General features: G+C 37.4%; 1 long non-coding RNA gene across 1 annotated transcript; it reads left to right on the top strand.

The window, feature by feature from the left end:
• Window positions 1-713: 713 nt before the first annotated feature.
• On the top strand, window positions 714-2,957 carry LOC149086622 (uncharacterized). The gene is made up of 3 exons (XR_016192561.1): window positions 714-788; window positions 2,463-2,662; window positions 2,847-2,957. It is a non-coding gene; the product is annotated as an uncharacterized LOC149086622 (long non-coding RNA).
• Window positions 2,958-13,770: the final 10,813 nt, after the last annotated feature.

Genomic DNA, 13,770 nt, shown 5'->3' with positions numbered 1-13,770 from the left:
TGTTATCTGTAAAGAAAAATTCATCTCAGGGGACTCGAATGCCGGATAAGCGCGCTACCACTACGCCATAGAAGCAGAAACAATATTCCCTCCTTGAAGCGCTGACTTCCTTTTTAATCCCAAAAATCGGCATCTCTACATATATAGCCAGTTTTCTGTACATCTTGTATTAATAAGAGGAGAGAACATCTTCCTCTACTTTCTATTTGATGAATGTTTGTACTATTGGCAACACACTGTCCATTTGATAGTTGAATGTGATGAAAAATAATTGGATTTTTTTTCCCCTGCAAATCTGAAATTCGGTTTGAAAACTCTTGACGAAGATGACATCGAAAATTTCTTGAGGCTGAGAGGAAACTTCATTTCGAATTAAACCAGAATGGATAGCAAACGAATACCGGTCATTATCTTCCTGATCACGGCTTAGACGTTCAGTTTATTTCATTATCAATTATTCTTCTGATTATTTGACTGAAAGAATATTTCTTAACATTAAAAAAAATAGAATATTTCATACTGAGATAAATATTTTCCTCTTTGTTGGCGATTTTCTCCGGTAAAGAAAAACTCAGCCATTTCTTGAAAAGCTTTTTTATGGTTCTGAAATTTTAAAGCTTTTTCTCTACAATGTAGATTATTATTTTTTCTTCTTTAAATAGAAGTTTCACACTTCAATGATTAATATTCATTCCATTTGATATTTTTCTAGTAAGACCATGAAAGAAAAAAGACTTTGGTGCGCATATACGACGTACTCTGCGTAATGAAATACTGCTGCACATCAGGTAAAAAGAAAATCACGGTATCTTAAACGGTTTTTTTGTTTGAAAATCAAAGGAAGAAACCATTTTTTTTGAACTCGTCTATGTTTTTACCTGTGTCGGGATATTTTTTCGTCTTATTATACTACACGCGTGTTTGGAAAAAGACATGCAGAACCTCACTAGACGATAAATTTCGCTGGGGGTTTTTTTCGGGCCCATAATAAGCGCAATTATAATCGAGCTATTCTACTCTCGTTTGAAGTTATCGTGGGCGGCAAATATCAAAACATAGGAAGCAAAAGTAATTGTATCTCGTCGTCCTGGAAGAATTAGGTAGCATCGTCATCGTCGTTGGTGATGATCTAAGCTTCACTTTTAGAAATGCCGGGTGTCTCCCGAAATGAGGCACATCAGCGAATACAATCACTCTCCGACAGGCAGACAGACAGAGACAAACCGAATCGTGTGAAATGCTAGACACACACACACACACAACACATTTTCTGAAGTGAACGAGTTCAGAAACCTGGCGAATGCACTCACTATACACATTCGTTTTTTTTTTTTCTAATGGGAACGTGGCAGCCTTGATGATTATTTTCGGAAGTCTTACCCTTTAGGCCAGACACAGCGAGTGAATGAGTCACGGCTCAGAATTCCCTCGGCCTCTGCATCTTTTTTTTGTCTCTAAGTTTCGTTTTTCCTTTTAAACTTTTTTCGTAAAGAAAGAGGAGTCGACAAAAAAAAGAGTAATTATTATTATAAAATAAAATAAAAGAATGGGCCTCTCCCTCTCCTAACGAGAAGAAAAAGAAGCCGTATCGAGCTAAATTTAGGACTCGAGTCACTTCTTTTTGCATTTCGCCGAGACTCCGTTTTTGTGTCTTTGAACAGGCCTTCATTTATTTATTACCCGATGACGACGAGTAGGAAACGCGCCGAAAAACTCTTTCTAAATGTATGTTTATTTCTTGATTCAGTCTCGAGATTTCGGTCGCGAATGAAAAATCACGGACGTTTTTCGGCGCAACGATTCAAGTCAGACCGTTTCAGACTGAAATATCTATATCTATCACTCTTCGCGAGGGATGAAATCATTTTCAAGCAGACAGCCATTCTCGAGACAAAAATCAAAAGAGACGCGGCTTAGAAAATCCTCCTTCACTTATGCGATTAAAAAGAAAGAAACTGAGGCAGAGCCACCTGCTACCCACGTTCAAATATGAATGACGAAATACTACACGTGGTGCTCATACAAAGAAATCGAACGATAAAGTTTTTTTTTTCTTTGAGGCAAAAAAATCGCGTTAAATTGGCATAATTACTGTCTAAATTCATTTACTATAGGGTAATGGGGGGGGGGGGCCCAAATATCACCTACGTTAACAATAATATCGTCTACCACGGTTGCTTCTTGATTAATGCTGTGGTGGCCACTACCGAAACTACGAAGCTTTTCTCTTCCGTAGTTGTTTGTGGAAGCTACCTTAGTTGTTTTTTCTTTTCTCTGGGAATTTTTCTGATTTTCGCGTACGATGAGTTAATAACAGGTATCATTACTTTTAGAATAATCGATAAGATTCAAGTAATGATGTTATATCATTTGAGGCAGTGATAGCGACTGTGATAGGCTAAATTTTGATGTTGTTTGTTTCTTGGTTTACTCTTTCGAAGTGGTTTTGTTTGTTTTTCCAGATGCCACATAGAAAGACGTGGAAAAGGATTAAAATGAAAGAGGTGGTAATAGCGGTGAAAAATAAATAGATGTGGTTATTGAAAGCATCGTAAGGGTTTCAAAAGTACCTGTATCAACAATAAAAGCCTACGTAAAAAATGACTTGATGTGGTACAAGGACGAAGGCAAGTTTTATCTTCTGATGTAGAGGATCAATATGGTGAGTATCATTTACGAATGAATAAAATTTATTATGAACTCATAACAAAGGATGTAAAAAATATGGCATTAGAAATAATTGAATAGAATAAAACTTGCCATTAGAAATAATTTATGCCACCTATTTTCTGAAAGAAATAAAAAGTTCGGGTATGAAATGGCTCTCGCTTTTTTTTTTTTTCCAGAGACACGTCGTCTAGTCTCTGGAACAGAAAAAAAGGGGTGAAACACTACTTGATGACTTGAAAGTCCGTCAATTTCTGCAAAAACATCAGGCAAATCTGTAAAGGAACCACTTCAAAAAAAAAAAGCATAAATTGGAAAAACGGAACCTCATCTTCAGAAGATGATGAAGAGCCTTTACGTGTATCAACTGACGACAGCGACAGCAGTTGCGGCGAAGAAGATAACGATGCCCAATATTCAATTTGTAATGGACTTTACACAAAGGATTGCCATGAAGGAACATGGTTAAAATGTGTGATATGTAACAAAAGGTCTCACGAAAAATCAGATAAGAGGAAAGTATATAAAGAAAACAAAAAGTTAAGTGTTTGTGTAGATTGCTTCTAAGTAATTTTTCTCGTTTTTACTTCACATTTAGGTAAAGTGTTAAAATGGTACATCAACTTTATTCCTAAAAAAACCAAAAAAGCTGTTTTGCATTACTTTGTGTCTTAATTTTTACGTTTAATAGAGAAGTATAATCATAAAATGCAAAAAAAAAAAGACCACGTTTCGTGTCCTGATGTCTGCTAAAAAAATGTTTGAGCAATGACGTCATGCAGTAGCTCCGCGACCACACCCACTGAGACAAGCCGGCAAGCACTACTTTAAAGGAATGAGTTGACCCTTTTACTATATAGCCCTGTAATATGATTTCAATATTACTTATTACTGGTAATACTTTTTATACTGTTATGCAAGGCTGATGGTTAATATCAGTTGCAATGAACTTTTCTTATTTTTATAGATTTTGACGTAAGATTTTTATTGGAAGTATAACAAGGGAGCAACGATATGAAATTTCATTCTATTAAATTGAAATAACTGAATCAAATTTAAGATTTTTCTATTCAAAATCTCAAGTTTTTGAACATATGTTTCATGGAAAGGGAGGCGAAGTGATCGTGTTGACAGATGAACACAAACTACTCCCTCATAACAGGGATAGGGAGTCGAGGGAGTAAACAACAACACACCGACCATGATCACCGCTCTGTCACCCATAAGGGATATAAGCTGGTTATTCAAAAGAATATAGGTCATTACGGAGGAAAAAACCCGAGGATGTCCACAGTCCCCTGCCTCTCAATGTATGCCCTTGGGAATTGACATTCTCAGGGATATAACATACAATGACAATTAATGAAAGGATATTACATAAATGGAAATCAATTTTAGAACATCATTGTCTATCCTTGGGATCTGACGTGTCCATGGATATAGTTTAATTAATAAAAACATATAACAAAAAATGGCAATCAATGAAAGGAGGGAGTACACAGTGTAAACCGAACACAACCAGGCTCTGTCACCGAAGTGATTTTAGCTGTGAACGAAAAATTTCCAGTCGGTGACTCTGCTGGATGAGTCCCCCACCAGTCAAGCACTCCCTCAATATGATATGAGACAGAAAATCAAAAAATATGTACAAATCAAAAAATGCACAATCAAAAAACTTGTCAGGGACAGACCACAAATCGCCGGTTTATTGCTTCCAAATTCGGAAGTTGGTGACAGCACTTCTCATAACACACGATACGTAATTTTCAGTGGCTTTATGTCACATAATGGTACTTCATGCGAGTCCCATCGAGAGATTGTATTGTTATGCCAAAAGAAAGAAGAAATTATGTAAATGTTAGTCAGCCACTACCACTTTACAACAGAACGGAAGCCATGGGTGAGGTTTGATCCAGATACATGCCAAGTGGCGCAGTGGTAAGATTCTCGTCTTCCACTATGAAGGTTACCATCAAGGTCCATGGGTTCGAATCCGGGCATAGAACGTCGGAAGCAAGTTCTTTACCTACCGATTTTGGAGCGACCACCGATGGATGGAAACTTCATTTCCCAAACAACTCCACTGGTTGGAAATTACCGTATGGCGATACATGACCAAAGTTGGTGTGAGGTAAAGTAGATACATGTCGAAGACGACGACTACTACTACTAAACCACACAATGTCCCTCGAATGAATTGCCTACGAACCTGACGTGAAGTTTTTTGTTTCTCTGTAATGCTTGTTATGTGTAGTGCTGCCATCTGCCACCAGTTTTTCTACCTATGAGTGAAGTGTTATGATTGAATGATTTATCGTTGTAGGACTGTTGCTCTCTGTGGCGAGACTTTTTAACGGGGAGATCGGCTCGCATTTGCGCCTTGAAGGTGGGAACCACAGAAAACCAACTTCAGCCGACCACCACTGTGGGGTTCGAACCCGGATCCTCGCATCGCGAGTCCAACACTATAACCACTCGACCACCACAGCGGCGAATTGGTACGTGTTGGAATGTGCGTGAACCTGGCGTGAAGTTTGTTTCTGTGCAATGCTTGTTATAGTGCTGCCATCTATTTTTCAACTATGAGTGAAATGTAATGACTGAATATTTGTACCATTGTAGACCTGTTGCTGCTCTCTTTGGCGAGATTTTTAATGGGGAGATTGACTCACGTTCGCTCCTCGAAGTTGGGAACCACAGAAAACCAACTTCAGCCGACCACCACTCTGACACCGGCTAGGTGCTCACGATGCGAGTCCGTCATTATGACCACTCGACCATCACAGCAACATGCCGAAGACTAATCGATTCCACGGTGAAAATCAAAGATTACCAGAGAACGATGTATTTTCACGATATCGATCGGCACACGTGATTTCACGGTTGCAGAAATGCCTTTCATTTTTGCACCCGCCATGTTAAGATCCAACACCATTCTATGTTTATATAAATAATCGGGGAAGAGGTACAAAATTTATTCATTTCCATGAAAATGTAATCATGTAATGATTTTTTTTTATTCAGATGTTCCAATTTTTCAAATCAAAAATGAAAATGTGTTTTGGCATTTTAAGAGGCAAAATACCCAACGAGGTGGGCAACAATTGTTGGTGAAAGAAATGTATCTTTGCTTTTTTGATGTACGCTCTTCTTATCGTATTTGAACCTCTCTGTTGAGCTCCGAACTTATATACTGTACATGCATATACGCTTATACACATGTGATACGGACCGTATAAATATCTGTACTATACCGAACGACGAACTTGTTACAAGGATTTTTATTGCTTCTTCAAGGAACACGCAAACGATACTTTATTATAAAATCGATGCGAGTAATCGATTTCTTGACATTTTTTTTCTTCTTCTTCTCATACCCGACGTTATGCAAATCGACATCTTTCAGTAATGATTGCCGGACAAGAGCCACCACGTTATACGTATAGCGTGGGGGAAATAGTGATTTTTTTTACTGATACTTCAAACCAGGAACGAGCAGTAAATTAAATATTCAGAACTGGTAGAATAAGCGTCCTCGGACCATTATTGATGAAGAGGAAACAACTTCATTTTTCTGTGGGAAATATTGAGGCGTTCGCATCGGTCAGCCATTTATTTGTTCAAAGTAATGCCTAAGGCGAGCCTTCTTAGAAAAGTCGTGAGAGAATCGATTAGCTAGTGGAATATAGTACGTAGTCATAACATGAACACTACTTCTCAACCTTACATGCACCTCGCACGCATTCCTCTGCAGAATTTCTAACGAATCGGTACGTGCAGGAACGTGTTACGCGTGCGTATATGTGTAACATAATACAGTAAAACCCGCCTTCAACGGAATCGCAAGGGACCGAGATTTTTTTTCCGGTGAACTCAGGTTTCCGCTTAATATAGGTTCAATAGACATAATGAGTAAAATTATGTAATGACCTCGTATGTAATTGAAATAAAATTAAAATGAACTAATTGAAATTAATGTAATTTAAATATACATAAAATAAAATGATGTATACTATATTATATTAATTACTAGAATGTTTAGAGTTTTTCACAGCCATCTGTATAAAACTTCTCGCCTCCCTTTCCCCCCCCCCCCCCTATTCATCTGAACGGACGACATTTACGTTCTTTTTTACTTTTCTGAAATTTTCAATGAGAGTATCAATATCTGTCATGTCAGGTTCAGTTCGGTCATTATCGTGTATGTTTAGGTAATCCTCAGCACCTGAACCGTAACTAGGATTTTTATGGGGGGGGGGGGACAACATGACTTTCCTGCCCCCGACCCACTGTAAAACTCAATGATTTTCACCCCTTACTTTTGCCCGCCAAGCAATTATCCCCTCCTCCTCTAATTCCGGCCCTGTTCAGCCGTCACCATCGTTATCTCAGATATCGATGGTATTATTAACTCATCGTGTTATCTCTTGAGATATCAACATGATGGTGGCTCAGTACTGCGATGAAGGAAAGTGTAAAATTTTGTATATACGATATATATATAAGTCTTGCATATCATTAAAAAATGTGTAACCCTTACACTGATTTCTCTCGTAGAAAAGCCTGCTTTTCCAGAAAAAAATTTGTTACAGTTTAAGAAAACAAATCTGTACCACTACATACGGCTTTTTAAACCATAGCATCAAGCACGGAAACGGCTTTTGCTAATTCTGAGGGCGGATAAAGTAGAAGTCACATTGGCAAGCAATAGAATTGCATAAAAAATTTCGATAGAACTCTTTAACAACTCTTTTCCATACGATCTTTTGGTTATTGGTCGCGGAACACAGCTGTAGTGTCTGTGTGAAATTTTCCGTTATATATATAAGAAGGTAGAATTTTTCTTTCCGTTTCCGCGTTAAACAGGTTCCGTTCAATCCAGGTTTTTTAATGTGTATTTTGGCATTGAGAGCATAGGGAATCCTCTTTTTTTGCCAAAAATTGAATCTCTAAAGTAGGGGAGGGGTTTCATACACACGGATAGTAGTATAGGTATGAACAAATTACTGAATTTCTTGCTCTTTACGATGAGAGCAGATGTGATGATGATAATGAACTAGTTGATGCATCAGATGAGAGTGATGAGGAATTTAACGAGAGTTTCTATGTTCAATAAAAAAAAATTATATACCTTAAAATGAAAAATGTATAGTGGATGAAAATTTTTTCCCGAATTTTTACCCAAAAAATCGGAGGTTCCTTACACACGTTAAAATTTAGTATGTTGTTGGAGTTATGCTTATTTCGAGTTATATTGGTGCTGCCTTCTGTATAACTTCATATTTTGTCGTGAAGATGATAAATGCTTGAATTTTCATCTCATGTAACTATCGCGTTGAAGGTCTGATTGTTCTCTGAGGAGAGACTTCAAATAATAGAACGGCTCGCATTCTGGCCTCGAAGTTGGAAAACTGCAGAAAACCAACTTCAGCTGATCGCCGCTGTGTCGCCGATGGAGGATCGAACCGGTATTCTCACGATGAAAGTCTACGTACAGTGACCATAAGATAAATACTATCGCCACTTATGGAATAAATTATAAAATATTCACAATGATTTTTTGTTCTATTTTTGATAGAATAGAGGTAGAACAATCTACGTATACAATATGTACATTCATGCAATATATTTGTTTATGACCATTTTCCCCCTCGACAGAGGCTATCAATCTTTGTGGCCACTATGAATTCAATTAAGTGATGTTACCAGTGGAACGATTTCCACACACATGAACCTAAGACATTTCAACTTGTCAAACTCTCATGACGCTTTTGGCCAATAGGCTGAGGTCGGGGAAAAACGAAATCAAACGCATTTATTTGAAGGCACTCTTGTCTGTCCTTGGAATTTACGCAATTGTTGAATGCTGTTGGAAAATCCATGTTTCGTTCTTGAGAGAACGACGCGTTGCTCAAGTCTTTTACTACGTAAGAATTCCAGTAGGTTATCTCTGTAGAATTTACTGGTGACCAGATCTTGAAATATTCCTATGCAGCCTCTCCGGATAATTTGCCCACCCAATCAACTCGGGAAGTTGAAGAATGCTTCAATGTACTTTTTTTCATCTGTGATGATGTGGGTTGACATAGGTTGCGCAAAGTTGGAGCAAGCTTTTTGCTTTGATGGCCTTCTTCTGTTAAAGTTTGAGAGTAAAAAATTGACCTCTTCTCTTGGACTTCCAATGGTGGACTTCCAGGTCATTACCGAGCAAATAAAGCCTGGAAATCTTCGAAATATTCACCTCCCAGAAATCACAGGCTTTCCCTGGTTTCATCCGTTGCCACTATTGCAAGAGTAATCAAACTGCTGCCACTATTACAGGAGTAATAGTGGCCTTCCAGTACTATTAGTGCTATAGTGCTGGAAGAGATCTCGGCAACGGGATAAGTCTAGTGACAAAGTTCTGGCGTTCATTCATTCATTGCCACTATTACAATCACAGCCAGTGTCCTTCCATGGCCTTCCATCTTTCTTACGTGACAGACCCATCATTGGTACGGCAGCTAGCTTTCCATCCAACTGAACACATTTATGACCCGATCTGCAAACGTTTTGTTTTGTTTCAAGAAACTGAAATAGCAGAAGTTGCTTCTGAAACTTTGTGAGGAATAATAGCTGCATGACAGGGTTGGACAAATCTATTGCCCGCCATGCCCGGGCATGTAAAAATTCTTACCGGGCATGTATTTTTTTCCAACCACATGCCCGACGAAGGCACGTGAAAAACCAAAAAATTAAAACACTTTTCATGGTTTTGATTATCGGTGGCGATGCAAGATCAGTCATTTTACGACTCACTCTTAAGCTGGGTTTTCCTAGGAGTAGAACTTCTTCGTATGCAACGTGAAAATGCTGATTGGTTAATAATCTGAAATTCAGGTTTTTTGACCAATCAGCGTTTTTACGCTGCACGCGCTGTAGAAACCTGCTCCTATTAAAACCTGGCTTTACAATTGCATGGATGCGTAATAAGGCGAATATGGGACATTTTTGTGGCATATAAATGGAATGTCTTCAGAAAGCTTACTGGGGAGGGGGTAGTAAATTTTGACACATGTAAAATACGCAAGTTATTTGAATCCTTTTCAATTGAAGGTATGTTTTAATAACCGGTTGAGAAGAAAAAGGCTTAGGTAAGGACTTCTTGGACATGCTTTATAATAAGGTTTGTTGATAATACTTCCGAAATAATTGTTATTTAGGGGAACTACTAGTTATTCTTATTCAATTTACAGCTAGGACATTGTTAGGCATTTGCGATGTATTATGTAGGCAATTCATATTAATTTATTTCATTTTTACGGCCCTTTAATATTTTGCTGCCTCGTGCCGCTCTCGTTCCGCTGTTCAAGTCCGGTCCAGAAACGCAAATCGGCTATGATTCCATGAGCAAAATGAATAGCAACTTCCCAACTTCTTTTCAGACACCAACAGCGTGGAAAATTATGATTGACTGGTTTTAGGTTTTCAATTGGTTGACCGCACTAATTTTTATGAGGACCAGGATCGATAGTCTGAAAATTTATAAATTTGACTGTAAATCTAAAAGCAATTTCTGACTAGCAATGATTAGGAAACTCTCTGCTGGTTTTCATCATATCAGCAGTCACAGTAGCGATAAGGCAGATTCAAATGATGATTTATATTAAACATTTTGTGAGTTCACATTATGTTTTTTTAAAGAAGATTATGCGAATAACTATTATATGAGCTTTTTTTTCAACAATGTGAAGTGATTTTTACAATGAAATAAGTAAATCCGATAATATTTATATATAAGAGTATTTTTCGAGAATATGTTATTTAAAGTCCCATGCCCGGTCGGGCATGTGAACTTTTGGGTATTTGTCCAGTCCTGCTGCATGATTTCACTAAAACCATAACAAAAAAAAACATCTGGATAAATGCGCAGTAATTCTGTAGCCTTTTCACCAGGTCCAACGTGTCGATGAGATGGCAGAGCAATTGTTGGAATTCTGTGATTGTATTCAAGGAAAAACTAACGACATCAGAAGAATGCCACGGGCAAAAACTTTTTCCATGGTTTGAATCAAATGTTTAATTCGACGAAATTTTCCCTAAAGCCTTTGACTGTACAATTTTGAATCATGATAAAAACCACTTTTCGTTCTCAAAACAATGCTATATTCATAAGACGTCTAATTGAATAAAAATTTTCATTTCCAATCAACAGCGTGTAACCATGCAACGATTAATGCAGATATTAGAAAAACTCTGGGGGAAAATCAGTTAATAAAATTACCTTAGCCTGCGGTTGTCGTTATCTCAATTATCTTGAATATTTTGTGACGTTTCTACGCTTTATTTTATTCTTTTTTGAGGGAATGGATGTTCTAATTTCGAAATTTAAAGCTTAACAATTTCAGTCTTATCTAGAGTTAAAAAAACTCGGTGATAATGATATCGAAGAATTTTGTTGTTATAACCGAGGTTGACATTTTTTAAATGTTTTTGGACGAAAAATTCAACCAGAGGCAATCAAATGTCATGCATGAAGTTTTTATTTCTTTATGATCAAGGTGACCATGTTTGATCCAGAAAAACACGGATTATTGGGAAAATTAATACGGGACATCGCTGGTGTTAGCATTAAAACATGTTGCCAAATGTCGGAGAAATTGCGAATCATTGTTTGGTGGGAAATACAGTGCTACAACAAGTCTACTGAAATGTATGTCACTGGGAAAAAAATGAAAACTTGGTAAATATGTGAGATGAATATTTATATAGTCATATTCATTATAACGTAATTTAAAAATTTTGCAAATTACCTTCATTCTTGATTCTAGCAAAGCTTAAGAATTCAAGCAAACATCGGAGAAAAAACGGGACGAAAAAATCGTATAATGATCATGTGAATGAGCAAGTCGGAGCGTCAAACGTGCAATAAATCTGTTTTTCAGGTATAAATACAACAACATACGAATATTCTCAGGATGTGACCAGCTCTTATGTCAAGAATTTATTGGGAAAATGTCATTGTGTGTGTAAACGGAAACGAAAGTGACAAAAATTTTTTTGTTTTATCAACTGTTAAATTCTTATGTGATTATATGTAGTTGCCTTTTCGTCGACGTTATAAACAAGGTTCATTGAAATTATTCTCTATAGGAATCAGTCCCGATCGACAATTATTTACGTTATAGCCGAATTGTCGTTATAACTGAGGTCGTCATACCCTAATTCGACTGCATTTTCAATTGAGAATTTTCCTCGCCAGTCTGGTGGATAGCCGAAACTTTTCCAGACTATAAAATGTCTGAAGTGGAATATATGTGTGTTTTGGGTCAGACTAATGTGACGAGTGAATGGCAACGCACTTTTCACGAGGGGTCGCTATTTCTTTTTCCAACAACCAAATTTTTTATTTTTAGCCAATGCAGAAATTTTTTTTAGAGGCTAAAACCTAGCACATTTTTATGTGTGATGGCCTTTCCCAAAACGTCGTTTGTTTCTTTTTTCATATATTGTTATTATTATCATGGTGGCGTTATCTGGTAACGTTCTAAAAAAGAAATAGCGTTCATTTTATCTATTTCTTGATTGTTGATGCGTCGTGACGTCATACGTACGTCATAAGCGTTGCGTCTTTCGTCGTCGTGATGACGTTGTTTTTCAGAAAAGTTTTTCCTGCGTCAAGTAATTCCCTCTCTTAAAGTGCCCGTTTCATTGATAGTGAAGCAATCTACCGAGAGAGAGGGTGTGCTTCTCTCTTTTTTCTATCTCTCTTCAGTTTCCAACAGCACAGTATTTTCATTTCCTGTCGGAATTTTCGAATTTTGCAGGGGCCCCTCGTGAGATTGTGTGTCACCACAAGCTCTTGTGTTTTCGTCCTCGGTCTGGTCACATTGAGAGATAAGGGACGAGCTCCCAATAGTATTTATATCCTTGTTTACTCGTCTTGAGAAATCGTTTCGGATGAAGCTTCGGGGTCGACAACAGAAAAAGGAAGTTATAAACTACTAATTGCACATCTTACCCTCCTCCTACGTTTTCGTTGCTGTTGGATGTGTTCTTGCTTGTTTATTCGATCCAGGGCGTACCTAAGTATACGCGAGGCTAGTGAGAAGAGTCATAATGTTGCTACAAAGCTGCTTGCTAGTACGAAGAAAAATCATGCGAGCAGCTTCTACTCCCTGTTTTAATCATCTTATCTCCCATAATTAAGCACTAGCATGAAATGATACTATTAGGCGAGAACTTGTTTCTGGCACACGTTCTAATTTTGTTTCCGGATGTATATACAAACTGTTTTTTTGCACACGAATGTTCCACGATATTTCTCTTAGAATGAGTAATTTCAAGAGAAAATTTTATTGTGTATGAAACTTTCACGGTAATGAATAGCTTGTCTTGCATAGTTTTTTTAAAGAAAATTTAGAAAAAATTGAGACGAACATACACACGATTTCAAAACGCTCGAATTCAAATGTCAAAATTTCGCACTTCTTTTTTTTATAAAACATTATTTTATTTCGTCCGTAATCAGTCTAGTATTTATAGTGTCCAACGCCCCCCCCCCCTTCCCAACCTCATTTTAATCAAGTTCTGGTTTAACAGAAAAACTTTTCACCCCGCGCAGCTGCAACTACTGCATACCCACTTTGTACTGCAGTTTTCTGAATGATTTTGTGTATCTAATTATAAATAAGTACACAATACACTGTTGAAAAAAGATTACATGTACCGGCGTATATTTAACTTGCAGATGAAATACAGAATTACATTTAAGGGAGTCGGTGCATATAAAACTTTTCCAGAACACGAATTTTTCAATTTTTAAATGCTTTGGATTTTTCCGCCACAAAAGTGTATTTTCATTATATTTTAATACTAGCTGTTTTACCAGCGGCTTCGTTCGCGTGGATTTGGTAATCTGAAATTGCTTGGCGATGATTCCTCCCAATAACATTTGAATCTCTCATGACCCTCTTGGGAGTTGCATTTCCAGAAATCCTGTCTTGGCGAGTCTATATATTATAAAAGTTAATGAGTTTTCACATTACAAAATAAAACTAATGACCAAATTTCATATTTATAGCTTCGGTGACTTGGGTTCAGCTATGATTGACCCCATGGCCC

Source organism: Pholcus phalangioides, unplaced genomic scaffold, assembly GCF_987345545.1.
Source record: "Pholcus phalangioides strain wild (caught in Gottingen) unplaced genomic scaffold, Ppha-v1.0 ptg000004l_1, whole genome shotgun sequence".
NCBI classification, from domain to species: Eukaryota; Metazoa; Arthropoda; class Arachnida; order Araneae; family Pholcidae; genus Pholcus; species Pholcus phalangioides.
The sequence above is the reverse complement of the archived record's forward strand: the minus strand, read 5'-3'. Positions and strand labels throughout refer to the sequence as shown.